Raw genomic sequence first — 27,994 nt, 5'->3', positions numbered from 1 at the left:
GTACCGTATCCCCGGATAACATGTATGGATAGCGTACACATTCAAAATATATGTCTATACAGCATGAGGCAGGCTCAGACGGTGTTAGGCCCAGTATGGATTGCACGTCATTGCACAAAGGTTAGAAGGGGTACCGTATCCCCGGATAACATGTATGGATAGCGTACACATTCAAAATATATGTCTATACAGCATGAGGCAGGCTCAGATGGTGTTAGGCCCAGTATGGATTGCACGTCATTGCACAAAGGTTAGAAAGGGTACCGTATCCCCGGATAACATGTATGGATAGCGTACACATTCAAAATATATGTCTATACAGCATGAGGCAGGCTCAGACGGTGTTAGGCCCAGTATGGATTGCACGTCATTGCACAAAGGTTAGAAGGGGTACCGTATCCCCGGATAACATGTATGGATAGCGTACACATTCAAAATATATGTCTATACAGCATGAGGCAGGCTCAGACGGTGTTAGGCCCAGTATGGATTGCACGTCATTGCACAAAGGTTAGAAGGGGTACCGTATCCCCGGATAACATGTATGGATAGCGTACACATTCAAAATATTTGTCTATACAGCATGAGGCAGGCTCAGACGGTGTTAGGCCCAGTATGGATTGCACGTCATTGCACAAAGGTTAGAAAGGGTACCGTATCCCCGGATAACATGTATGGATAGCGTACACATTCAAAATATATGTCTATACAGCATGAGGCAGGCTCAGACAGTGTTAGGCCCGGTATGGATTGCACATCATTGCACAAAGGTTAGAAGGGGTACCGTATCCCCGGATAACATGTATGGATAGCGTACACATTCAAAATATATGTCTATACAGCATGAGGCAGGCTCAGACGGTGTTAGGCCCAGTATGGATTGCACGTCATTGCACAAAGGTTAGAAAGGGTACCGTATCCCCGGATAACATGTATGGATAGCGTACACATTCAAAATATATGTCTATACAGCATGAGGCAGGCTCAGACGGTGATAGGCCCAGTATGGATTGCACGTCATTGCACAAAGGTTAGAAAGGGTACCGTATCCCCGGATAACATGTATGGATAGCGTACACATTCAAAATATATGTCTATACAGCATGAGGCAGGCTCAGACGGTGTTAGGCCCAGTATGGATTGCACGTCATTGCACAAAGGTTAGAAGGGGTACCGTATCCCTGGATAACATGTATGGATAGCGTACATATTCAAAATATATGTCTATACAGCATGAGGCAGGCTCAGACGGTGTTAGGCCCAGTATGGATTGCACGTCATTGCACAAAGGTTAGAAGGGGTACCGTATCCCCGGATAACATGTATGGATAGCGTACACATTCAAAATATATGTCTATACAGCATGAGGCAGGCTCAGACGGTGTTAGGCCCAGTATGGATTGCACGTCATTGCACAAAGGTTAGAAGGGGTACCGTATCCCCGGATAACATGTATGGATAGCGTACACATTCAAAATATATGTCTATACAGCATGAGGCAGGCTCAGACGGTGTTAGGCCCAGTATGGATTGCACGTCATTGCACAAAGGTTAGAAGGGGTACCGTATCCCCGGATAACATGTATGGATAGCGTACACATTCAAAATATATGTCTATACAGCATGAGGCAGGCTCAGACGGTGTTAGGCCCAGTATGGATTGCACGTCATTGCACAAAGGTTAGAAGGGGTACCGTATCCCCGGATAACATGTATGGATAGCGTACACATTCAAAATATATGTCTATACAGCATGAGGCAGGCTCAGATGGTGTTAGGCCCAGTATGGATTGCACGTCATTGCACAAAGGTTAGAAAGGGTACCGTATCCCCGGATAACATGTATGGATAGCGTACACATTCAAAATATATGTCTATACAGCATGAGGCAGGCTCAGACGGTGTTAGGCCCAGTATGGATTGCACGTCATTGCACAAAGGTTAGAAGGGGTACCGTATCCCCGGATAACATGTATGGATAGCGTACACATTCAAAATATATGTCTATACAGCATGAGGCAGGCTCAGACGGTGTTAGGCCCAGTATGGATTGCACGTCATTGCACAAAGGTTAGAAGGGGTACCGTATCCCCGGATAACATGTATGGATAGCGTACACATTCAAAATATTTGTCTATACAGCATGAGGCAGGCTCAGACGGTGTTAGGCCCAGTATGGATTGCACGTCATTGCACAAAGGTTAGAAAGGGTACCGTATCCCCGGATAACATGTATGGATAGCGTACACATTCAAAATATATGTCTATACAGCATGAGGCAGGCTCAGACAGTGTTAGGCCCGGTATGGATTGCACATCATTGCACAAAGGTTAGAAGGGGTACCGTATCCCCGGATAACATGTATGGATAGCGTACACATTCAAAATATATGTCTATACAGCATGAGGCAGGCTCAGACGGTGTTAGGCCCAGTATGGATTGCACGTCATTGCACAAAGGTTAGAAAGGGTACCGTATCCCCGGATAACATGTATGGATAGCGTACACATTCAAAATATATGTCTATACAGCATGAGGCAGGCTCAGACGGTGATAGGCCCAGTATGGATTGCACGTCATTGCACAAAGGTTAGAAAGGGTACCGTATCCCCGGATAACATGTATGGATAGCGTACACATTCAAAATATATGTCTATACAGCATGAGGCAGGCTCAGACGGTGTTAGGCCCAGTATGGATTGCACGTCATTGCACAAAGGTTAGAAGGGGTACCGTATCCCTGGATAACATGTATGGATAGCGTACATATTCAAAATATATGTCTATACAGCATGAGGCAGGCTCAGACGGTGTTAGGCCCAGTATGGATTGCACGTCATTGCACAAAGGTTAGAAGGGGTACCGTATCCCCGGATAACATGTATGGATAGCGTACACATTCAAAATTTATGTCTATACAGCATGAGGCAGGCTCAGACGGTGTTAGGCCCAGTATGGATTGCACGTCATTGCACAAAGGTTAGAAAGGGTACCGTATCCCCGGATAACATGTATGGATAGCGTACACATTCAAAATATATGTCTATACAGCATGAGGCAGGCTCAGACGGTGTTAGGCCCAGTATGGATTGCACGTCATTGCACAAAGGTTAGAAGGGGTACCGTATCCCCGGATAACATGTATGGATAGCGTACACATTCAAAATATATGTCTATACAGCATGAGGCAGGCTCAGACGGTGTTAGGCCCAGTATGGATTGCACGTCATTGCACAAAGGTTAGAAAGGGTACCGTATCCCCGGATAACATGTATGGATAGCGTACACATTCAAAATATATGTCTATACAGCATGAGGCAGGCTCAGACGGTGTTAGGCCCAGTATGGATTGCACGTCATTGCACAAAGGTTAGAAAGGGTACCGTATCCCCGGATAACATGTATGGATAGCGTACACATTCAAAATATATGTCTATACAGCATGAGGCAGGCTCAGACGGTGATAGGCCCAGTATGGATTGCACGTCATTGCACAAAGGTTAGAAAGGGTACCGTATCCCCGGATAACATGTATGGATAGCGTACACATTCAAAATATATGTCTATACAGCATGAGGCAGGCTCAGACGGTGTTAGGCCCAGTATGGATTGCACATCATTGCACAAAGGTTAGAAGGGGTACCGTATCCCCGGATAACATGTATGGATAGCGTACATATTCAAAATATATGTCTATACAGCATGAGGCAGGCTCAGACGGTGTTAGGCCCAGTATGGATTGCACGTCATTGCACAAATGTTAGAAGGGGTACCGTATCCCCGGATAACATGTATGGATAGCGTACACATTCAAAATATATGTCTATACAGCATGAGGCAGGCTCAGACGGTGTTAGGCCCAGTATGGATTGCACGTCATTGCACAAAGGTTAGAAAGGGTACCGTATCCCCGGATAACATGTATGGATAGCGTACACATTCAAAATATATGTCTATACAGCATGAGGCAGGCTCAGACGGTGTTAGGCCCAGTATGGATTGCACGTCATTGCACAAAGGTTAGAAGGGGTACCGTATCCCCGGATAACATGTATGGATAGCGTACACATTCAAAATATATGTCTATACAGCATGAGGCAGGCTCAGACGGTGTTAGGCCCAGTATGGATTGCACGTCATTGCACAAAGGTTAGAAGGGGTACCGTATCCCCGGATAACATGTATGGATAGCGTACACATTCAAAATATATGTCTATACAGCATGAGGCAGGCTCAGACGGTGTTAGGCCCAGTATGGATTGCACGTCATTGCACAAAGGTTAGAAAGTGTACCGTATCCCTGGATAACATGTATGGATAGCGTACACATTCAAAATATATGTCTCAGGAGGCAGGCTCAGACGGTGTCAGGCACAGTATGGATTTGACGGCCCAGATTACACAGCGGAGGAGCAGGGAGAGGTAAAGATTGCAAATGCTGGGGCCCTGGCCAAGCAAGGGGGGCCCACTCGTGGGCGTCGGTACTGGCACTGGGCCCCTCATAGTACAGCGGTGTGTCTGACGGCGGGTGTGCACCACCACCGTCAGAGACACTTGATTGCACTATGAGGGACCCTGTGCCAGTGCCCGCACCCAAGAGTCGGCCTACCCACCTGTCCAGGGCAACGGCACTCGCACAGTGTCGTGCGCTAGGTGGTGACCCCGGCCATGGGGGGGGAGGCAGCACAGTTAGGGAGTTTTAGAAAGTGGCATATGTTGATGTTGGACATTCAGCTGATGCAAAAGGCGAAATAGGTGAAGTACCAGGAAGAGGTGGACCAAAGCAAGCCATTTTTCTGTCACCCTATGTGTCATCAGGGGAAGGTGGGACAAAATCCTTGGAAACCCATGCGTGGTTCATTTTAATGAAGGTTAGATCATCCACATTTTGGGTTGACAGACGGGTCCTTTTTTCTGTCAGGATTGATCCAGCTGCACTGAAGACTCTTTCCGATAGCACACTTGCAGCTGGGCAAGCGAGCTCCTGTAAGGCATATTGGGCCAATTCAGGCCAGGTGTCCAGTTTAGCGGCCCAATAGTCAAAGGGGAATGACCTGTGTGGGAGAACATCGATATGGGAGGAAAAGTAGTTTGTAACCATAGTTGACAACTGCTGTCTCCTGTCACTTTCCATCGATGCAGTATTACCAGTTGTGTGAGCGGTATTTGAAAAATCAGTCCACAACATTGTCATGAAACCCCTGTCTCCAACGCCACTTCTGCTGTGTGCACCACGAACACCTCTGCCAAGCTGCCCCCCGGCCCGTACGGCTCTTGTGAGAACCATCACCGCTGCTGTGTGCTGGGAATGCCTCAAGCAACCGATTTACCAGAGTTGCTTGTTTATTAGCCAATATTAGGTCAAGGTTCTCCTGTGGCATGATGTTTTGTAATTTGCCTTTATAGCGTGGATCCAGGATGCTTGCCAACCAGTAGTCGTCATCGTTCATCATTTTGGCAATGCGGGGGTCCCTTTTTAGGATCCGCAAGGCATAATCTGACATGTGGGCCAATGTTCCCGGTGTCAATGATGCACTGCGAGTGCTGGGTGGAGGAGCACTTTCTGGCAAATCCACATCCCTCCAGTCACGCACAAACCCTGTACCAGACCTTGCCATGCCAACATTTTCACTTGCCCCACGAGATGCATCCTCCTCCCCTAAGTAATCATCCCCATCATCCTCCTCCTCCTCCTCCTCTTCTTCCTCCACCTCGTCCAGGAGAGGTCCCTGAGCAGACAATGGCTGAATGTCATCAAGGATTCCCTCCTCCTCTTCCTCCTCATCAACATTGGCTGCAGACGCCTGCTCCTTAAGGTGCGTCAAAGTTTGCATGAGCATACGCATAAGTGGGATGCTCATGCTTAGGATGGCGTCGTCTGCGCTTACCAGCCGTGTGCATTCCTCAAAACACTGAAGGACTTTACAAAGGTCTTTCAGCTTCGACCACTGCACGCCTGTCAACTCCATGTCTGCTCTCAAAGTGCCTGGCCGTGTATCCTCCCACAAATGCATTATGGCCTGTCTCTGCTCGCACAGCCGCTCCACCATGTGCAGGGTGGAGTTCCACCTTGTTGCAATGTCGATAATGAGGCGGTGGTTGGGAAGGTGGAGCAATCGCTGCAGCTTCTGCATACGAACGGAGTGTACAGGCGACCGGCGGATGTGCACGCACAGTCTTCGCACCTTCTGGAGCAGGGCTGTTAACTCCGGATAATTTTTGAGGAAGCACTGCACCACCAGGTTCAAGGTGTGAGCCAAGCAAGGTATGTGGCTGAGTTTTGAAAGGGCTATGGCTGCCACAAAATTACGGCCGTTATCACTAACTACCTTGCCTGCCTCAAGATGTACACTGCCCAGCCATGACTCAGTTTGTCGCTTCAAGTACTTGGCCAGCACCTCGGCGGTGTGTCTGTCGCCCAAACACATCATCTGCAACACAGCCTGCTGACGCTTTCCACTAGCTGCTCGATAGGGGGACACATCGTGTGCAACAGTGGCAGCTGCAGATGGAGTGCTCGTACGACTGCGCTCTGTGGACGAGCTTTCGCTTCTGGAGGAGGAGGAGGAGAAGGAGGGTCGAACGCCTACAGCCAACTGTTTCCTATACCGTGGGCTAGGCAGCACTGTCCCATCACCGATGTCCCCTGTGGACCCTGCATCCACCACATTAACCCAGTGCGCAGTGATGGACACGTAACGGCCCTGGCCATGCCGACTGGACCATGCATCAGTTGTGAGGTGCACCTTTCCGCTCACTGACTACTTGAGTGCATGGACAATGCGGTCTTTCACATGATGGTGGAGGGCTGGGATGGCTTTGCGAGAGAAGAAGTGGCGACTGGGTAGGTCATAGCGTGGTACTGCATAGGCCATGAGTTCGCGGAAAGCTGTGCTTTCCACCAACCGAAAGGGCATCATCTCAAACGAGATTAGTTTGGCAATGTGGGCGTTCAAACCCAGTGTACACGGATGAGAGACTGAGTACTTTCTTGACCTACTCATAGTGTCTGGGAGGGTGAGCTGGACTTGAGAGCAGCATATGGTGGAAGTAGCGGTGGACAGAGCGGACTGAGAGAGGGTTGATGATGGTGATGGAGTTGGTGTTCTTTCTGATGGCCTAGAATCAGTCTTTCGTTGATATAACAGTGGGATTCCCTGACTGCTGTGGCCTTGCAACGACACCTCAACATTTGCTGCTGTGCTAACCGGTGGGCTTACAGTGGGGGAAACAATGTAGCGTTGCTGACTACCTTCGTTGTGATCAGTTGCACATGTGGCACTTGAGGTTTGGCGTTGTGTCCACGCTTGCAAGTGCATGCTGGTTAAATGTCTAAGCATGCAACTGGTATTCAAATTTTTCAGATTTTTCCCTCGGCTAAAGGTCTTTGCGCACTTCTTACAGATAACCTTGGCCTGATCATGAGGATTTTGTTCAAAAAAGTGCCACACTGCACTCTTCCTACTTTGGCAGACATTTTGCGGCCTAGCACGCTGTGATCTTTTGACCCTCTGGACAAGCTGTCCAGCAACTCTTTTGATGTTTGCAACCTGTCTTTGGAGTGCTCCGGGCCTGCCAGATAACAGCTGTTGCGATGTCGATGTCTGCTGTGGATGCTCCTCATCTGTGCTATTGGAAGCAGCACCCTCTTCCCCCAATGGATGCCAATCTGGGTCAACAACTGGGTCATCCATCACCTCCTCTTCTATGTCATGTGCACCTTCCTCTGTGTCACCGTGTATGGAGGTATAGTGTGCGGGAAGGGGCACCTGAGTCTCATCAGGGTCAGAATCTGGCTCTGTACACTGCGAGGACAATGTAGTGCTCTGAGTGAATGTACCAGCAGAATCATCCATCAGCGGCTGTGCATCAGTGCACTCCATGTCAGATTCATCTTGGCCTGGGTAATTCACCATTTGACTTGATAATCCAGGCATGGTATGTGAAAACAGCTCCATGGAGTAATCAGTAGTATGGCCTGCGTCATCCTTCAATCTTGGTTGGGGTGAAGGACACAAGGAAAGGTGTGGTTCATGAACATGAGCCTCCAATGACGACTCAGTGCTTTTACTTTTTACAACTGAAGAAGAGGAGGCGATAGAGCTGGAGGCTGAGTCAGCAATGTAAGACAAAACTTTTTCCTGATGCTCTGCCTTTAAAAGCGGTTTGCCAACTCCTAGAAAACTAAGCGTTTGAGGCCTTATGTAGCCAGACGATGACGCAGGGTCAGCACCTCCTGCATTCGGTCCTATTTTGCTCTTGCCACTACCATCAGATCCACCACCAACACCATCATTACCAGCTGCCAACCCCCGCCCAATTCCACGGCCTCTTCCACCAGCCTTCCTCATTTTTGGTAGAAATGTAGACAAAATCCAACAAACTATATAGTAATGTAAAACAAGGTACAAGGTGTCTATAGGACAGGGGAGTTTTAGAATTTCTGCACACACTTGTGGACAGTGGACACTTGTGGATTGTGTGAGGTCCACTGATATCTGAGCGCTATGTGACACACTCGATGGCACAGCTGCCTGTGACCAAAGTGACGAGAGGATAATGGAGATTTTGAATCTCTGCGTACACTTTTGGACACTGGACACTTGTGGATGGTGTGAGGCCCACTGATATCTGAGCGCTATGTGACACGCTCGATGGCACAGCTGCCTGTGACCAAAGTGACGAGAGGATAATGGAGATTTTGAATCTCTGCGTACACTTTTGGACACTGGACACTTGTGGATGGTGTGAGGCCCACTGATATCTGAGCGCTATGTGACACACTCGATGGCACAGCTGCCTGTGACCAAAGTGACGAAAGGATAATGGAGATTTTGAATCTCTGCGTAAACTTTTGGACACTGGACACTTGTGGATTGTGTGAGGCCCACTGATATCTGAGCGCTATGTGACACGCTCGATGGCACAGCTGCCTGTGACCAAAGTGACGAGAGGATAAGGGAGATTGGATTGCTTTTAAAAAAGCAGTTTGCGGAGAAGTGGGTAAACAGCAATGCCAGCGTGTCAGGAAGCCTTAGAAGGCAGCCCAACAACCAACACCACTGATACACCACAATATAGCCTCCCCTTGCACTGCACACACAGTGACTTGTGTGTTGTGCAGGCCAAATCGCTAGCAGCAGAAGCAGTTTTTTTGTCTTCTTCCCTGCCTAACGCTCTCCCTACAGAATCAGCAGCAACCTCTCCCTATACTAAGATCGGCAGAAGTAAGATGGCGGTCGGCGTGCACGCCCTTTTATACCCCCTGTGACGCCCACCAAAGCAAGCCAATCACTTGTATGCCCTTCTGAAAGATGGTGGTGACCCCTGCCTATGTCATCACGTTGCCCACAGTGTCCGTGGATCCTGATTGGCTGAAAAAGAGCGCAAAACAAACTTTTGAAACGCGACTTTGGCGCGTAAGTCGCCGACCTCGTGGCCGACCTCATCCTAGGGTCGGGTTTCGTTTCATGAAACCCGACTTTGCCAAAAGTCGGCGACTTTTGAATTTTTTCGACCCGTTTCGCTCAACTCTAGTCAACACTGCAAATATTGACTTGCTGCATTAACTCATTCTGTCAATATAACCTTTTGTTACTCATAATATGATTGCAATTATATTTCTGTATGTGATAAAAACATCTGACAAACACACATAAAAACCAGAGGGCAGCAGATCATGTGAAAATATAATATTTGTGTCATTCTCTAAACTTTTGGCCATGACTGTATATGATGGTCCCTATGGACGATGCTCCAGTGTATGATGGGCCCTAATAATGCTATATTTATATATATAGTGGGCTCCATTTGTAATGCTCCAGTGTATAATGGGCCCCGTAAATGCTGCTCCAGTGTCTGATGTCCCCCATTTGGAATGCTCCAGTATATGATGGACCTCATGGATGATGCTCCAGTGTATGATGGGCCATAATAATGCTCCATATATAATGGGCTCCATTTCTAATTCTCCAGTGTATAATGGGCCCTGTAAATGCTGCTCCAGTATCTGATGCCCCCCATTTGGAATGCTCCAGTATATGATGTGCCTCATGGATGATGCTCCAGTGTATGATGGGCCCTACTAATGCTCCATATATAATGGGCCCCATTTCTAATTCTCCAGTGTATAATGGGCCCTGTAAATGCTGCTTCAGTGTTTGATGTCCCCCATTTGGAATGCTCCAGTATATGATGGGCCCCATTTTTAATGAACTGAGGCATGGTATGTGAAAAGAGCTCCATGGAGTTATCTTAAGTGTGTGCTGCCGCATCCTTTACTTTTGAAGTGGGTGAAGGACACAAGGAAAGGGGTTGCTCCTGACCAGAAGCCTGCACTGACGACTCAGTTCTTGTTTTTATTTAAACTTCAGAACAGTAGGCGATAGAGCTGGAGGCTGTTTCACTAATGTAAGGCAACACCTGTTCCTGATGCTCCGGCTTTAAAAGCAGTCTACCTACTCCCATAAAAGGGAGCCTTACAGGCCTTCCAGAGCTACACCATGACACAGGCTCAACACCTCCTGCCCTAGCTGCTATTGTGTTTTTGGCACTACCAGCAGATGCAGCACCACCACCATGACTAACAGGTGGCCCCCCACGCACACGTCCGCGTTCTCTTCCACCATACTTCCTCATGTTTTTTAAAATGGACCCAAAATACCAGCAGATATATGGTACTGTATCAGAAGCGTACAGCACTATACAGTCAACGGATAACAGTAAATCTCCGTATATATTTCATGAATTACAGACAGACGCTCACAGGCTCAGTATGGATTACCCAATAAAATAACATGTTGAAAAAGGGTTCAGTATCACCAGATACAAGGTATATATAGTATAGTGTAAACATTCTGAATCTCCGTATCTATTTCAGGAGGCAGACACAAACACTCTCAGGCCCAGTATGGATTGCACAAGAATATGAAAAGCTGCAAATGGGTAATGTAACACAAGCGTACAGCTGTATACAGTGTTGGGGTAATCTTAAATCTCCAAATATATTTTCGGAGTAACAGACAGATGTTCACAGGCTCATTATGGATTACACCTGAAACTAAATAGCAAAAAAGGTTACTGTATCAGAAGCGTACTGCTGTAATCAGTGTTGGCCAAATTTGAAATCTCCGTATAGATTTCCGGAGTCACCCTCACACGCTCACTCAGTCAGGGTTTGACCACAATAAAAAATGTTGTTAAAAAGGTACTGGATAACAAGATAGCAAGTATATATAATATAGGGTACAATTAAAATCTCCGTATACATAGTCCCGTAGTCACTCTCAGACGCTTACTCAGGATGGATGTGACCGTAACACTAAATGTCGACCAAAGGTACTGTATAACAAGAAACAAGCTGTATCGAGAATAGAGTAAAAATTGGTATCTCCAATTCACTGTCTATATAGAAGGCGGAAACCACACACGCTCACTCACTATGGAGGATACCTTACTAAAATATTTTGAACAAAGGTACTGTATCAGCACATACCAGGTGTATCCAGTCTAGGGGTAATTGTAAATTTCTGTCTACACTTCCGGAGTCAGACACAGACACTCATAGGCTCAGTATGTATTACACCATAATTTAAAAAGTAGAAAAGGGGAAAGGTATTTGAGGCGTACACCAGTATACAGTGTTGTGGTACTTTTAAATCTTCGTATATTTTTCAATTTCAGCAAGCCAGTCCAGACTCTCCACTACTGCAAACTACATGGATAAAAGTACAGACGGAAAGTCGATTGTTTGCAGAAATTTGGGAATTACTCATCGCGGGAAAACCTCACGGTAGATGTTGCAGAGGCAATGCAGACCCTCAATTACTGTGTCTGTGGAGACAGTGAAAACGCTTCTTTGTGAAGAAAGGATAGCTTTATCGCAGTAGCATGGATCACATCACCGTTACTTGTCTCCATCAAATTGTGATCCCAGGGAGAGATGTACACATGGTCCTCACTGCCTATCATGATGTGTCTGGGCATTTTGGAGGGCAAAAGACAGAAACAACAGGCCGTAGGCGATTCTATTAGATTGGCATGAGAGGAGACATTGGAAAATGGTGGCAGGAATGTCACACGTCTGTGACTAGGAAAACTGTGAAAGCTGATCATAAAGCACCACTGCATCCGATTGTGAGTTGACGTCCATTACAAATGGTAGCCAATGATCATCTGAAGGTAGAGGCCAGCAGGACAGGCCATAGCTACATCTTAACCATCATCGATCAATACACCAAATTTCTATTGGCTGTCCCTATGAAGGATTTAACTGCCCAGACTATACAGCGGTGGAGCACAGAGAGGTAAGTATTGCAACTTGCAAGTGCTGTGGCCATGACCAAGCAGGGGGGGCACACTCGTGGGCGACGGTACTGGCACAGGGCCCCTCATAGTACGCTGGTGTGTCTGACGGTGAGTGGGCCCCCCCACCGTCAGAAAAACTGTGTTGTACTATGAAGGGCCCTGTACCAGTGCAGTCGGCCATCAGTGGGCTCATCCACCTGTTCAGAGCAACATCACTTGCCCGGTTGCGCCAGGTGTTGACCCCAGCCCTTGGGGGGGTGGGCAGCCCAGTTAGGGAGGTTTAAAAAATGGCATATGTTGATGTGTAGGCTGGACATTCAGCAGCTGTAAATGGCAGAATGGGTCAAGTCAGAGGAAGAGGAGAACAAAAGCGAGGCAGTTTTCTGGCAACCTAGGTGTCATCAGGGGAAGGTGGGACAAAATCCTTGGAAACCCATGCATGGTTCATTTTAATGAAGTGTAGATCACCAACATTTTGGGTCGACAGACGGGTCCTTTTTTCTGTCAGGATTGATCCAGCAGCACTGAAGACTCTTTCAGATAACACACTAGCAGCAGGGCAAGCGAGCTCCTGTAAGGCATATTGTGCCAATTCAGGCCAGGTGTCCAGTTTACAGGCCCAGTAGTCAAAGGGGAATGACCTGTGAGGGAGAACATCGATATGGGAGGAGAAGTCGTTTGTAACCATAGTTGACAACTGCTGTCTCCTGTCACTTTGAATCGATGCAGTATTAGCTGTCGTGTGAGTGGTACTTGAGAAATCAGTCCACAACATGATCATGAAACCCCTGTCTCCAATGCCACTTCGGCTGTGTGCACCATGAACACCTCTTGCATTGTGCCCACTATGGCTCGTGGAGAAACAGCACCGCTGCTGTGTGCTGGGAAAGCCTCAAGCAAACGGTTTACCAGAGTTGCTTGTTTGTTAGCCAATATTATCTCTAGGACAGTTCCCTGACCAGACATTGGCTGACTGACAGCAAGTCTTCCCTCCTCCTCCTCCTCCTGTTCCTCCTCTGCTGCAGACGCCTGTTCCTTAATGTGCGTCAAACTTTGCATGAGCAAACGCATAAGTGGGATGCTCATGCTAATGATGGCATCATCAGCGCTTACCAGCCGTGTGCATTCCTCAAAACACTGAAGGACTTTACAGAGGTCTTTCAGCTTTGACCACAGCACATCCGACAATTCCATGTCTGCCCGTGTATCCTCCCACAAATGCATAACAGCCTGCCTCTGTTCGCACAGCCTCTCAACCATGTGCAAGGTGGAGTTCCACCTTGTTGCAACGTCTATAATTAGGCGGGGCTTGGGGAGGTGGAGCAATCGCTGTAGCTTCTGCATATCACTGGAGTGTACGGGCGAGCAATGGATGTGCGAGCACAGTCTTCGCACCTTATGGAGTAGGGATGTTAACTCCGGATAATTATTAAGGAAGCACTGCACCACCAGGTTCAAAGTGTGAGCCAGGCAAGGTATATGTGTGAGTTTTGCAAGGCCTATGGCTGCCACAAAATTGCCGCCGTTATCACTGACTACCTTGCCTGGCTCAAGATGTAGACTGCCCAGCCATGACTCAGTTTGTTGCTGCAAGTAGTCGACCAGTACATCCGCGGTGTGTCTGTTGTCACCCAAACACATCATCAGTAATACAGCCTGCTGACGCTTACCACTAGCTGTTCGATAGTGGGACACCTCGTGTGCAACACTGCCAGCTGCGGATGGAGTGCTCGTGCGACTGCGCTTTGTGGACGAGCTTTCGCTTATAGAGGAGGAGGCTCTAAAGCCTACAGGCAACTGTATTCTATACCGTTGGCTAGGCAGCACTGTTCCACCGCCGCTGTGCCCTATGGAACCTGCATCCACCACATTAACCCAGTGCGCAGTGATGGACACGTAATGGCCCTGGCCATGCCTACTGGACCATGCATCTGTTGTGAGGTGCCCCTTTCCACTCATTGATTGCTTGAGGGCATGAACAATGCGGTCTTTCACATGCAGGTGGAGGGCTGGGATGGCTTTTCAAGAAAAGCAGTGCTGACTGGGTAGGTCAAAGCGTGGGACAGCGTAGGCCATGAGGTCATGGAAAGCTTCACTTTCAACCAAACGGTAGGGCATCATTTCTAACGAGATTAGTTTGGCAATGTAGGCTGTTATGAATGGGTCACCGAGGAGAAAAAAGCAAAACAAGCTAAGTCACAGAAAACCAGAGAGGTTGGTAACTATGCAGATTGCAAATCCTTGATCTTACCACACAACTAGCAGCAGCCGTGGAGCGTACCTACGATGTTCCTAGATGCTTTGTCACAGCCGGAGGACTAAATAAGCCTGAAGCATGAAAAGGGGAAAACTAACTGCCCCAGAGCAGACCCCAAAGGAATAGATAGCCCCCACACATGTACTGACGGTGAAACAAGATGAAGGCACAAACACAGGCAGGAAAATAGGCTGAGCAAACGATGGGGCCCAAACTAACTAGAAAGGAAAGGAAAGGAAAGACACTGTCTGCAACCTGCAAAAAAACCCTACAAAAATAATGTCCAACACTTCTGATAGCAAAATTAACCCTGAAGTCACTAGATTTCTCCCACTATATCAGCACTCTGAAATATTCTGAGACAGAGCAAAAAGAGACCAAGCTAGTAAGGGACAAAAAGCAAATTGGCAAAATACTGATAAATAAGAGTGGAAATTCAGCACAGCCCCCAGCCGGAGCTGGCTGACCACACAAAAAACTGAATAGACCAACAAAATCAAGTGTGAACATTAGCAGAAAAACTTAGCTTTAGATGACTGGAACAGAGCTGAAAACCAAGAGCTGACAAGCCAGAAGGAATCACCAGCAACTGAATAGGGCGTCGGCTGTCTTAAATACAATCTGAGACTCCTGGGGTCCAATCGTCATCCTTATTCTCAGGTGGCAGATCTCCACCGATCAAATCAGCCTCACTACCTCCTTTTTCCACCAGAGGGAGTCTGGAAGGAGAACTCACAACTCGTGAACCAGAGAATGACCTCACAACAGTAGGCGTTCAAACACAGTGTACGCGGATGAGAGGATGAGTACTTTCTTGTCCTACTCAGAGTGTCTGGTAGGGTGAGCTGGACTGGAGAGCTGCATATGGGGGAACTAGCGGTGGACCGGACGGAGTGAGAGGGGGTTGGTGTTGTTATTGGTGTTGATGGCCTAGATTCAGTGTTGTGTTGCAAACCATTGTGATTCCCTGAGTGCTTTGGCCTTGCGGCGACACCTCAACATTTTGTGCTGGTGGTGTGCTTAACGGTGGCAGTGGTGTTACAGTGGGGGAAGTGATGGAGCGTTGCTGGCTACCTTTAGTCGGAGCAGGTGCACATGTGCTACCTGACGTTTTGTAGTCTGTCCTCGCTTGCAAGTGCATGTTGGTTAAATGTCTAAGCATGCAACTGGTATTCAAATTTCTGCGTTGTTTACCTCGGTTAAAGGTCCTTCCGCACTTCTAACAGGTAACCTTTGCCTTTAGGATTTTGGACAAAGAAGTGCCACACTGCACTCTTCCTACTATGGTAGAAATTTTCTGGCCTTGCACGCTCTGCTAACTTGACCGTCTGGCCATGCTGTCCTGCAACTCCTTTATTTTTTGGTCCACGTTTTTGGACAGCTATGGGCCTGGCAGATAACCGCTGCTGTGATGTCAATGCCTGCTGCAGATCTTTCTCCTTATCTGAACTGTTGCCAGCGCCACCCTCCTCCCCTAATGGATGCCAATCCGGGTCAAGAACTGGGTCATCCATCACCTCCTCTTCAAAGTCATATACAACTTCTTCTTTACCTTCCTCTGTGTCACCGTGTAAGGTGGTATAGTATGCGGGAAGGGGCATCTGAGTTTCGTCAGGGTCAGATTCTGGCTCAGTAGAGTGCGAGGGCAATGTAGTGCTCTGGCTCAATGTACCAGCAGAATCATCTAGCAGTGGCTGTGCATCAGTGCACTCCATGTCAGATTCATCTTGGACTGGGGAATTCTGGATTTGACTGGATAACCCAGGCATGGTATGTGAAAAGAGCTCCATAGAGTAATCTGAAGTGTCGGCTGCCGCATCCTTCACTTTTGGTGGGGGTGAAGGACACAAGGAAAGGTGTTTTTCCTGTCCAGAACCCTGCACTGACGACTCGGTGCTTGCAGGTTTGGAACGTTCAGAAGAAGAGGCAATAGAGCTGTTGGCTGTTTTGGCAATGTACGCCAAAACCTGTTCCTGTTGCTCTGGCTTTAAAAGCGGTTTTCCTACTCCAAGAAAAGGTAACCTTACAGGCCTTCTTGGGCCAGACGATGACGCAGGCTCAACACCTGCCTTAGCTGCTATTGTGCTTTTGCCAGAATCAGCCGATGCACCACCACCATCAGTACCAGCTGCGCCCCCTGCCCACGTCCGCGGCCTCTTCCATCATACTTCCTCAAGTTTGGGAAAATGTACCCAAAATACCAGCAGAGAGATGGTACTGTATGAGGAGCGTCCAGCTGTGTAAGGTGTATTACACTGGCTACCCATCCACTCCAGAATTCAGTATAAACTTATTACCCTCACCCACAAAGCCCTCCATGGCTCAGCAACACCCTACATCTCCTCCCTTGTTTCAGTATACCACCCTACCCGCGCCATCCGTTCTGCTGATGACCTGAGGTTAGCATCCTCAATAGTCAGAACCTCCCACTCCCGTCTCCAAGACATTACACGTGCCGCGCCAATTCTTTGGAATGCACTTCCCAGGTCAATACGATTAGTCCCCAATCCCCACAATTTTAAGCGTGTCCTGAAAACGCATTTATTCAGACTGGCCTACCGCCTCAACACATTAACCTAATCTATCCCTGTGTGGCAGAGCCAAAAGTTTTACCATAACCAGGTTCCCCGCATCATTCTCCCACATGCTTTATGCATCCATTAGCCCTCTGTGTCCGTACTGTCACACACCTAACATTATGGCTGGTCCATACAATCAGGGCAACTGTTACCACCCACCTTTCGTGTCTACCTCTTTCCTCATAGACTGTAAGCTTGCGAGCAGGGCCCTCTTTCCTCTTGGTATTTGTTATAATCTACTGTATGTGATTATTGTTATGCTGTAATGTCTATTGTCTGTACAAATCCCCTCTGAAATGTAAAGTGCTGCGGAATATGTCGGCGCTATAAAAATAAAATTTATTATTATTATTATTATTATTATTATTATTATATTAAAAAAATTAAATCTACGTATATTTTTTGTTAGTCACAGACGCTCTCCCAGTATGTATTTGACCGTAATGCAACAAGCAGATATACGGTACTGTATCAGAAGTGTACAGCTGGATACGTTTTTTGTGTAACTAACAATCTGTGTATATGTATTTAAAGAGTGTCACACACACCCGCTGTCTCTGTATAGTTTGGACCGTTATCAAACAGCACATATACTAAACTGTTTGCAAAGCCGACAGCTCTATACGGTGTAGGTCTGGAAAACTGGCAAATCGCCTCGGCTTGCTTTTCCAGAGTCACACACAGATAGCTTGTATTCGTCCGTGATCCAAGCCGGTACACAGTACTGTGTGAGGAGCGTACAACGCTATCCGGTATCTGTATGGAAGATTGTAAATCTCAGGCTATGTTTATACGGAGTGACACACGCTGTCTCTGTATAGTTTGGACCATTATCAAACAGCACATACAGTGGGGAAAAAAAGTATTTAGTCAGTCAGCAATAGTGCAAGTTCCACCACTTAAAAAGATGAGAGGCGTCTGTAATTTACATCATAGGTAGACCTCAACTATGGGAGACAAACTGAGAAAAAAAAATCCAGAAAATCACATTGTTTTTTTTTTTTTTTTTTTTTATTTGCATATTATGGTGGAAAATAAGTATTTGGTCAGAAACAAAATTTCATCTCAATACTTTGTGATATATCCTTTGTTGGCAATGACAGAGGTCAAACGTTTTCTGTAAGTCTTCACAAGGTTGCCACACACTGTTGTTGGTATGTTGGCCCATTCCTCCATGCAGATCTCCTCTAGAGCAGTGATGTTTTTGGCTTTTCGCTTGGCAACACGGACTTTCAACTCCCTCCAAAGGTTTTCTATAGGGTTGAGATCTGGAGACTGGCTAGGCCACTCCAGGACCTTGAAATGCTTCTTACGAAGCCACTCCTTCGTTGCCCTGGCGGTGTGCTTTGGATCATTGTCATGTTGAAAGACCCAGCCACGTTTCATCTTCAATGCCCTTGCTGATGGAAGGAGGTTTGCACTCAAAATCTCACGATACATGGCCCCATTCATTCTTTCATGTACCCGGATCAGTCGTCCTGGCCCCTTTGCAGAGAAACAGCCCCAAAGCATGATGTTTCCACCACCATGCTTTACAGTAGGTATGGTGTTTGATGGATGCAACTCAGTATTCTTTTTCCTCCAAACACGACAAGTTGTGTTTCTACCAAACAGTTCCAGTTTGGTTTCATCAGACCATAGGACATTCTCCCAAAACTCCTCTGGATCATCCAAATGCTCTCTAACAAACTTCAGACGGGCCCGGACATGTACAGACTTAAGCAGTGGGACACGTCTGGCACTGCAGGATCTGAGTCCATGGTGGCGTAGTGTGTTACTTATGGTAGGCCTTGTTACATTGGTCCCAGCTCTCTGCAGTTCATTCACTAGGTCCCCCCGCCTGGTTCTGGGATTTTTGCTCACCGTTCTTGTGATCATTCTGACCCCACGGGGTGGGATTTTGCGTGGAGCACCAGATCGAGGGAGATTATCAGTGGTCTTGTATGTCTTCCATTTTCTAATTATTGCTCCCATAGTTGATTTCTTCACTCCAAGCTGGTTGGCTATTGCAGATTCAGTCTTCCCAGTCTGGTGCAGGGCTACAATTTTGTTTCTGGTGTCCTTTGACAGCTCTTTGGTCTTCACCATAGTGGAGTTTGGAGTCAGACTGTTTGAGGGTGTGCACAGGTGTCTTTTTATACTGATAACAAGTTTAAACAGGTGCCATTACTACAGGTAATGAGTGGAGGAAAGAGGAGACTCTTAAAGAAGAAGTTACAGGTCTGTGAGAGCCAGAAATCTTGATTGCTTGTTTCTGACCAAATACTTATTTTCCAAAATAATATGCAAATAAAATGAAAAAAAAACAGACAATGTGATTTTCTGGATTTTTTTTTCTCAGTTTGTCTCCCATAGTTGAGGTCTACCTATGATGTAAATTACAGACGCCTCTCATCTTTTTAAGTGGTGGAACTTGCACTATTGCTGAATGACTAAATACTTTTTTTCCCCACTGTATACTAAACAGTTTGCAAAGTCGACAGCTCTATACGGTGTAGGTCTGGAAAACTGGCAAATCGCCTCGGCTTGTTTTTACAGAGTCACACACAGATAGCTTTTATTTGTCCGTGTTCCCAGCCGGTACACGGTACTGTGTGAGGAGCGTACACCGCTATACGGTGTGTGAAAACATGAACGCTCGGTAAATGAGCAGAACAAGATAATAAAAGTTGGAGTGCTTTGAAAAAAGCAGTTTGAACAGCAGTGTGCACACACCAATGCAGCTATCAGGTAGCCTTAAAAGGCAGCCTAATCACCACCAGTGCTGCTGCACACAACTAAAATCCTACACTTTCACTGCACACTAACTGTGCAGTGAAAAGCGCTAGCAGCAGAAGCTATTTTTTTTTCTTCTTCCCTGCCTAGCGCTCTCCCTATTCAGCATCAGCAGCAGCACCTCTCCCTGTTCTAAGATCGGCAGAAGTAAGATGGCGGTCGGCGGTCACTGCCTTTTATAGCCCCTGTGACGCTACACAAAGCCAGCCAATCACTTCAATGCCCTTCTCTAAGATGGTGGTGGCTGCTGCACATGTCATCGCGTTGCCCACAGTGTGTGTCCTCCATCATTGGCTGAAAAAAGGCGCTGGACGTATCATTTGAAATGCAACTTTGGCGCGCGGATCGGCAACCTCATGGCCGACCTCACGCTATGGTCGGGTTTCGTTTCATGAAACTCGACTTTGGCGAAAGTCGGTGATTTTTTAATTTGACCGACCCGTTTCGCTGAACTCTAATGTCATCTTTTCCAGGACTACACTGGACCACGAGGAATCACCACTGCCACAAGGATCGAGGATGCCATCTTTTCCAGGACCATACCGGACCCCTTATGCACCACGGCTTTGTTGCCAACGTCCATATCCTGAACGAACTGCATTATGAAGTCATCAGACTGATAAGTTTGCTATCTTTGAACTTCCTACCCTATTCTTCACACCCACTTCCCCAGAGTTACGTACCCTGTGTTCCTTTATACTGTTTTATCTGTTTTCTCCCTGCGAGGAGTATACCTGTTAAATTAAACCCCACGTTAACGCTTGCTCTGCCTCCGACCCGTTACTGTATCTTCCTACCTGCTCACAGGCACACTGTGTGTCTCAGAAGAGAGGGAATTTTGGACCGCTTATTTCTTTTGTGGGGTGATGAGCTATAGCATTTTACAGAGCCTTTGTACTATCAGTAACAAAGAAACCCCTTATATTTCCATTAACAGATGATGGACCTGAGTGGGGACTTTTTTTTTTGTGGATTAAGTTGAAAATTTTGGGAACATTTTACATAACATTTAGGATCACATTTGCCCAACGCTCTACGCTGAGCCCTTACATCTGGATTTCCATCTGAATCTCCAAGTGACGTGATTTAGAAGAAATCCCCGAGGGATCCATTCACTATAATGGGGTAGCAGAGTAACTATGGATTCTGGCTGGCCTCTGTTCAGTGTTATCCTTCTTTTCAGAGGAGCACTAAACTGTGGCCAACGCATTTTTATGCATTCCTAAAAAGACGGACACCGTCAGATCAAATTAGTAACTTCCTAGAAAGAATATCGCTCCCCAAATTATCGGCAGCTAAACTAAGTGACCTTAATACTCCCCTATCAGTGAACTAGAACAAATAATCCATTCTACTAAAAAGTCCTCTGCACTGGGCCCGGATGGGTTTTCTAAAACCTATTATCATTGTTTCGTCAAAACTTTAGCTCATTATCTCCTAAAACCTTTTAATTTTTGGAAATGAAGTTCTTCAATAAGCCATGAAACACTCCTGGTAATTTTAGACCTATCTCCTTAATAAACTGTGATCTAAAAATATTCTCTAAAATACTGGAGGCCAGAATAATGTCAGTTCTTCACTCTCTGATAGTACCTGACCAGGTTGGGTTTGTCCTTGGGAGACAGGCCAAGGATGCATTAGAAGAGTGATAGATTTGTTGGAGATAATGGAGACTAGTAAACTCCCCTGTGTATTGCTGTCTCTTGATGCTGAGAAGGCGTTTGACAGAGTGAATTGGGGTTATATGGGAGAGGTTATAGATAAGTTTGGATTTGTGGGAGATATTAAAAAGGCTATATTGGCTCTATATTCTAATCCGAACATGGTGGTGAGTGCGTCTGGCTTCACCTCAGACTGGTTTGTGATATCTAATGGCACTCAGAAGGGCTGCCCTCTTTCGCCGGTTATATTTGCTTTGCTAATGGAGCCGCTGGCAGAGGCTCTTAGAACAAATCCAAACATATATGGAGTACATGTGGGAGATATGGACCATGTGGTGGGATTGTATGCAGATGATGTGATATTATCTCTCACCAGCGTGGAGGAGTCCCTGATGGGTGTCATGGACACATTAACTGAATTCTCTAGAATCTCATATTACAAATTAAATGCCACAAATTCTATCATATTCCCAATAAATATTAAACCTTTGTTAAAGGATAGAATACTAGAGCATTTTCCCTTTAAGTGGGAGGAAGCGGGATTTACATATTTGGGAATTAAAATTACAAAATTTGGAAATCTAATTAAGTTGAACTGTGAATCGCTGATTTCGGAGGTTCGTGGGGACTTGGAGAGGCAGACCCTTCTCCCACTATCATGGGTTGCCAGGATACAAATGGTAAAAGTGATGTTGCTGCTTAAGATTACCTATTTGTTTAGATGTCTCCCCCTCAAGTTCCCATCTAGATGGATGAGACTTCTATAATCCCTATTGTGTAAGTACATTTGGAAAAACAAAAAACCAAGGGTGGCGGTCAGGGCTCTGCATTTCCAATATTCCTGGGGTGGCATGGGTGTACTAAATCTATCTTTGTACCACAAGGCAGCCATACTCGAGGCCGCCAAGGATTGGCGGGCTGGGGATCTTAATTATAGATGGCTCCGAATAGAAAGACAGTTTGCTCCCCACAGGTCTACTAGATTTTTGCTAGAGATCGAACTACTGAAGCCCCTGAATTTGAATTTTCCCTTACATACAATGTCCTCGTTGAGTTCCTATTGGAATAACCTTACTAGAGCTCTGGCAAAATCCCTATTTAAATGCATTTCTATAAAAGCGATAGAGGCACACATCTCTGGGTTGTCACCAGACCTGTGGGTGAAATCAGGGGTAAGCACCCTTGACAAAGTCTTAGATGGCCCTGTATTCCCCTCTTTTGCAGATTTGTCCCAACTTTTCAAGATTCCCAAAACGTGCTTCTATCAGTACCTCCAAATTCATCATTTTATCCATTTGTGTACATTTCCAGCTTGGTGGAGTCCTGACCCATCAGACATGATTCTACATTAAAGTAGAATATCCAAATAAACCAAATAAACATGGATTGTCTCTGTTTTATAGGACTCTTAATTCGCCAGCGGAGTCAGTGAAACTCCCCTACATGATTGTCTGAGAGAAAGCACTATCTTTCTCTTCCACCCCCGAACACTGGTGGATTGCTGCCACATTTACTAAAAGGTACTCCTTCTGCATTAACCATCTTGAACAACTAAAGAAGATACATATGAACTGGTATCTGACCCCTTATAAAATTTCCAAATTTAACAAATCATATTCCTCTTTATGCTGGAAGGGATGTGGTAAAAAAAGGTGATCTGGGTCATGTGTGGTGGTGGTGTCCCAAGATAAGAGAATTCTGGAATCGAGTGGCAGACTTAATCAGGACTTTGATAGAATCATAGAATCATAGAATCGTAGAGTTGGAAGGGACCTCCTGGGCCATCTGTTCCAACCCCCTGCTCAAAGCAGGATTCGCTAAATCATCCCAGTCAGATGTCTGTCCAGCCTCTGTTTGAAGACTTCCATTGAAGGAGAACTCACCACTTCTCGTGGCAGCCTGTTCCACTCATTGATCACTCTAACTGTCAAAAAGTTTTTTCTAATATCTAATCTGTGTCTCCTCCCATTCAGTTTCATCCCATTGCTTCTAGCCTTTCCTTGTGCAAATGAGAATAAAGTTGATCCTTCTACAATGTGACAGCCCTTTAGATATTTGTAGACAGCTATTAAGTCTCCTCTCAGTCTTCTCTTTTGCAAACTAAACATTCCCAAATCCTGCAACCTTTCCTCATAAGACAGGGTTTGCACACCGGTCACCATTCTGGTCGCTCTTTTCTGAACTTGCTCCAGTTTGTTGATGTCTTTTTTAAAATGTGGTGCCCAAAACTGGACACAATATTCCAGATGAGGTCTGACCAAAGAGGAGTAGAGGGAAATAATGACTTCACGTGATCTAGACTGTATGCTTCTGTTAATACATCCTAGAATTGCATTTGCCTTTTTTGCTGCTGCATCACACTGTTGACTCATATTCAGTCTGTGATCTATTAGTATACCCAAGTCTTTTTCACATGTGCTGTCACTTAGCCCTATTCCTCCCATTCTGTATATGCTTTTTTCATTTTTATTGCCCAGATGTAGTACTTTGCATTTCGCCCTGTTAAAAACCATTCTGTTAGTTGCTGCCCACTTCTCCAGTTTATTTATATCTTTTTGAATCCTCTCTCTCTCTTCTCTAGTATTAGCTATCCCTCCTAGCTTTGTGTCATCAGCAAATTTAATCAGTTTACCCTCAATTCCTTCATCTAAATCGTTGATAAAGATGTTGAACAATACAGGGCCCAGGACAGAGCCCTGTGGTACCCCACTTGAGACATTCTTCCAACTGGATGTGCAGCCATTTACGACCACTCTTTGGGTCCGATCACTAAGCCAGTTATGAATCCACCTAACAGTTGCCTTGTCCATTCCATACTTAGTCATTTTTTCAATAAGGATTGTATGAGAGACTTTGTCAAATGCTTTGCTGAAGTCAAGATATACTATATCTACAGCATTTCCTTGATCCACCCAATCAGTGATTCCGTCATAGAAGGAAATTAAGTTAGTCTGACATGACTTATTAGTTACAAACCCATGCTGACTCTGTTTAATCACTTCATTCTTATCCAGGTACTGACATACATGTTGTTTAATAATTTGTTCAAAGATCTTTCCTGGTATAGAAGTCAGACTCACCGGCCTATAGTTGCCTGGGTCCACCTTCTTCCCCTTTTTGAAGATAGGAACAACATTTGCTCTTCTCCAGTCTTCTGGGACTTCTCCTGTTCTCCAAGAATTTTCAAAGATTATGGAGAGGGGTTCAAAAATTTCTTCTGCTATCTCCTTCAGTACTCTGGGGTGTAATTCATCTGGACCTGGAGACTTGAATTCATTTAGGTTAGCTAAGTGTTTCCTCACTATCTTTCTGTTTATAGATATCCTGGATTCTTCTATTCCCTTAATAGGACAGTGAAGAACAGTTGATGTTACATTTCCTTTCTGAGAGAAAACAGATGCAAAATAGGAATTTAAAAGTTCAGCCTTCTCAACATCCTGTCTTACTATTTCATCATTTTCATCCTGCAAAAATCCTATAGCATCTTTGACTTTTCTTTTACTTTTGACATATCCCCAAAATCCTTTATTATTGCTTTTGACATCTCTTGCAAGCCTCAATTCATTTTCAACTTTAGGTAATCTGATTTGTGCCCTGCAGGTTCTGCAGACAGCATTATATTCTTCTTTAGATATGCCTCCCTCTTTCCATTTCATAAACATTTTTTTCTTCCTTTTTAGCATGTGCTTAAGTTCTGTGTTCATCCATCCTGGTTTCCTTAAATGCTTCCTATTCTTCCCTCTTTTCGGAATTGTTAACAACTGTGCTTTGAGAATTTCATTTCTCAAGATTCCCCATCCTTCCTGGACATTTTTGTCTTTAAGGATATCCAGCCATTGGATCCCTCCAATTCTCTTTCTGAATCCCTTAAAATCTGCCTTTCTGAAATCTAACCTTGACGTCTGAGTCTTCACAGGTTTTCCGCCTCTAGTTATCCTAAATTCTAAAATAGCATGGTCGCTACCTCCTAGGGTCCCAGCCACTTTTACCTCCTCAACCATTTCCTCCCTGTTTATAAGGATTAGATCCAAGGTAGCAGTTCCCCTTGTTTTCTCCCTTACCTTTTGGAAGATAAAGTTGTCAGCAAGAGAGGATAAGAATTTCCTTGACCTGTTAGTTTTGCCTGAGAGAGATTCCCAACAAATGTCTGGATAGTTGAAATCTCCCATGACAACTATGTCATATTTTTTGGAGAACTTGGCCATTTGATGCATAAAGAGTTCATCCATGTCTTCAGCTTGCACAGGCGGCCTGTAGTAAATGCCTACAATGGTGTCCTTTCCATTGTTCTGTCCTTGTATTCTTACCCAAACAGTTTCCACAGAACTCCCAGTCTCTGAAGCTTCAATCTCTGTGCAGATATACGCGTTTCTAACATACAATGCGACACCTCCCCCTCGTTTATCAAGTCTGTTTCTTGCAAATAAGTTGTATCCTTCTAGTCTTGTATTCCAGTCATGTGTATTGTCCCACCAAGTTTCAGTGATTCCAATGACATCATATTTCTTTTCTTGTGTTAGTAGTTCCAATTCTCCTTGTTTGTTGCCCATGCTTTGTGCATTAGTATAGAAACATTTTAGTTTGTGATTGGTTTCTCTTTCTCTAATATTTTTATTAATTAGATTCTTTTGTCTTTGTTCTTCCTTTCCACTTCTAATAGCAGAGTTCTCAATAGCATTTGTCAGGTGTATGGCTTTTTCTAGTCTTTTGCTTCCCTTCCCATGTTGTTCTAGTTTAAAGCTCTCCTTACAAGTGTAGCATGGCGACTTCCAAATACATGCTTTCCAGTCTTCGTAAGGTGCACCCCATCTCTAGCAAGTAGTCCATCGTATAAGTAATTCACTCCGTGATCCAGAAATCCAAATCTTTGCTGACGGCACCATCGACGTAGCCAGTTGTTCACATGCAGAATCTTATTCCACCTCCTTGTTCCACGGCCATCCACTGGGAGGATGGAAGAGAAGACCACCTGCGCTCCCAGTTCTTTCACTTTCTTGCCTAAGTCTTCAAAGTCTCTGCAGATGGTTTCCCTTTAACCCTGGAGGGGTCCTTGGCAGTCTTAAGTATTGGGTTGGACCTTCTTCCCCCAAACCTAGTTCCAGTGATAACCCATGTTTGACAGCGGCCCGTCAGAGCTTGGCAAGGCACTGGAAAGAAGCTACTACCCCCACACAGGAGGAACTCATTGATAGGATAAATTCTCATCATCTACATGAACGTTGTTTGGTTCACTGGATAAAGCAAAAAGAAAGAGTCAGTCGCCAGTGGGAGATTTGGGAGACTTTTGGATTGGCGATATCTCACACTTAGAATGTTTTTTAATATTTTTTTCTGGTTCTTATGGTCTTCTTGTAGGGGAAGTGGACTGACCTATGGACCTGTCTGCAGAGGAAGGGTTAATGTACACTGTGCTGGACATGGACTGCTGTAAATGAAGGTGGGAGACAGCTAGACAGAGGAGAAGGAGTTGTAGTATAGGGTTTTTGCTAATAGGGGGAGACCAAAGACAGCAGAAGTGTAGGAAGGTGTAGTACTGCAGTTTGGCCACAAGATGGGAGCAGGGAGCAGTGAAAGCAGGGCTTAACATCAGCTTATGGCTATGAAACTGCACAGTCATGGGGGCGGGGTTACAAGAACTCTAGGGGGATAAAAGGAAGACAGAGAGTTCTAGAAGCGGTCAGTCCGGGGAGAGGAGCCCAGGAGAGGAGAAGACCTAAGGGAGAAGTGGACAGAGAAGGAGCTCTGGAAGGGACTGACAACAGAGACAGTCAGGGGGTGGCCCTGACGGGAGAAGCCGCAGACGGAGAGAGCCTGGTGTACCACAAGACGGGCGGACTTGGGCAGGCAAAGCACTGTGGTGGTAGGCCTAGGACAGCCACAGTGAAAGAGCTACGAGGGACGTCAGACAGGAGAAGAAAGGAAGTGAAGGTACCCGGGCCTGTGTGCGGAGTCAAGCAGCCGCTGTGAGGTGCTGCGGAGTTGACCAGCTGTTGTGTGGTGTTGCGGGTCGTCGAGAGGACGGCCAATAAAGAGGACATGTTGGACACACTTCAGTCTCTGTCTTAGTCTGTTCGCGGCGGAAAGAGGACTACCCCCCAGTCGGCCCACCAACATTTGGCGTAGTCGGCAGGATCATCGCCGCCAAAACACCATCTTCAGCGGTGAGCCTGCACCGCAGATACAAATGACCCCAGCTGAACGGGTTGAAGATTTTCCCCGTGGATTACATTGGACTGTGACCAGGATTGTTGGTTCTCATCAGGCGGATTCGGAGTGGAAAAGGACTTGACAAAATGGCTGTGGCATTCCAGCGCCATAAAGAGGCACAGGAGTTTGCAGCTACATTGGACAATCTGGGGCTGTGTCGCACCTGCCCCCGGGGGGAGCGGCCTACATCTGGAAACAGCCGCCCCCT

The 27,994-nt window shown here is 46.0% G+C and overlaps 1 long non-coding RNA gene across 1 annotated transcript in view; it reads left to right on the top strand.

Annotated features, from left to right (window-relative positions):
* Window positions 1-20,681, top strand: part of LOC141063187 (uncharacterized) — a 155,334-nt gene extending 134,653 nt beyond the window's left edge. Inside the window, exon 3 of the long non-coding RNA XR_012224831.1 lies at window positions 20,392-20,681. This is a non-coding gene — a long non-coding RNA (uncharacterized lncRNA). The remainder of the gene's footprint in view (window positions 1-20,391) is intronic.
* Window positions 20,682-27,994: the final 7,313 nt, after the last annotated feature.

Source organism: Dendrobates tinctorius, unplaced genomic scaffold (genome assembly GCF_039654945.1).
Source record: "Dendrobates tinctorius isolate UK_male_01 unplaced genomic scaffold, ASM3965494v1 ptg000246l, whole genome shotgun sequence".
In the NCBI taxonomy this organism is placed as follows: Eukaryota; Metazoa; Chordata; class Amphibia; order Anura; family Dendrobatidae; genus Dendrobates; species Dendrobates tinctorius.
The sequence above is the reverse complement of the archived record's forward strand: the minus strand, read 5'-3'. Positions and strand labels throughout refer to the sequence as shown.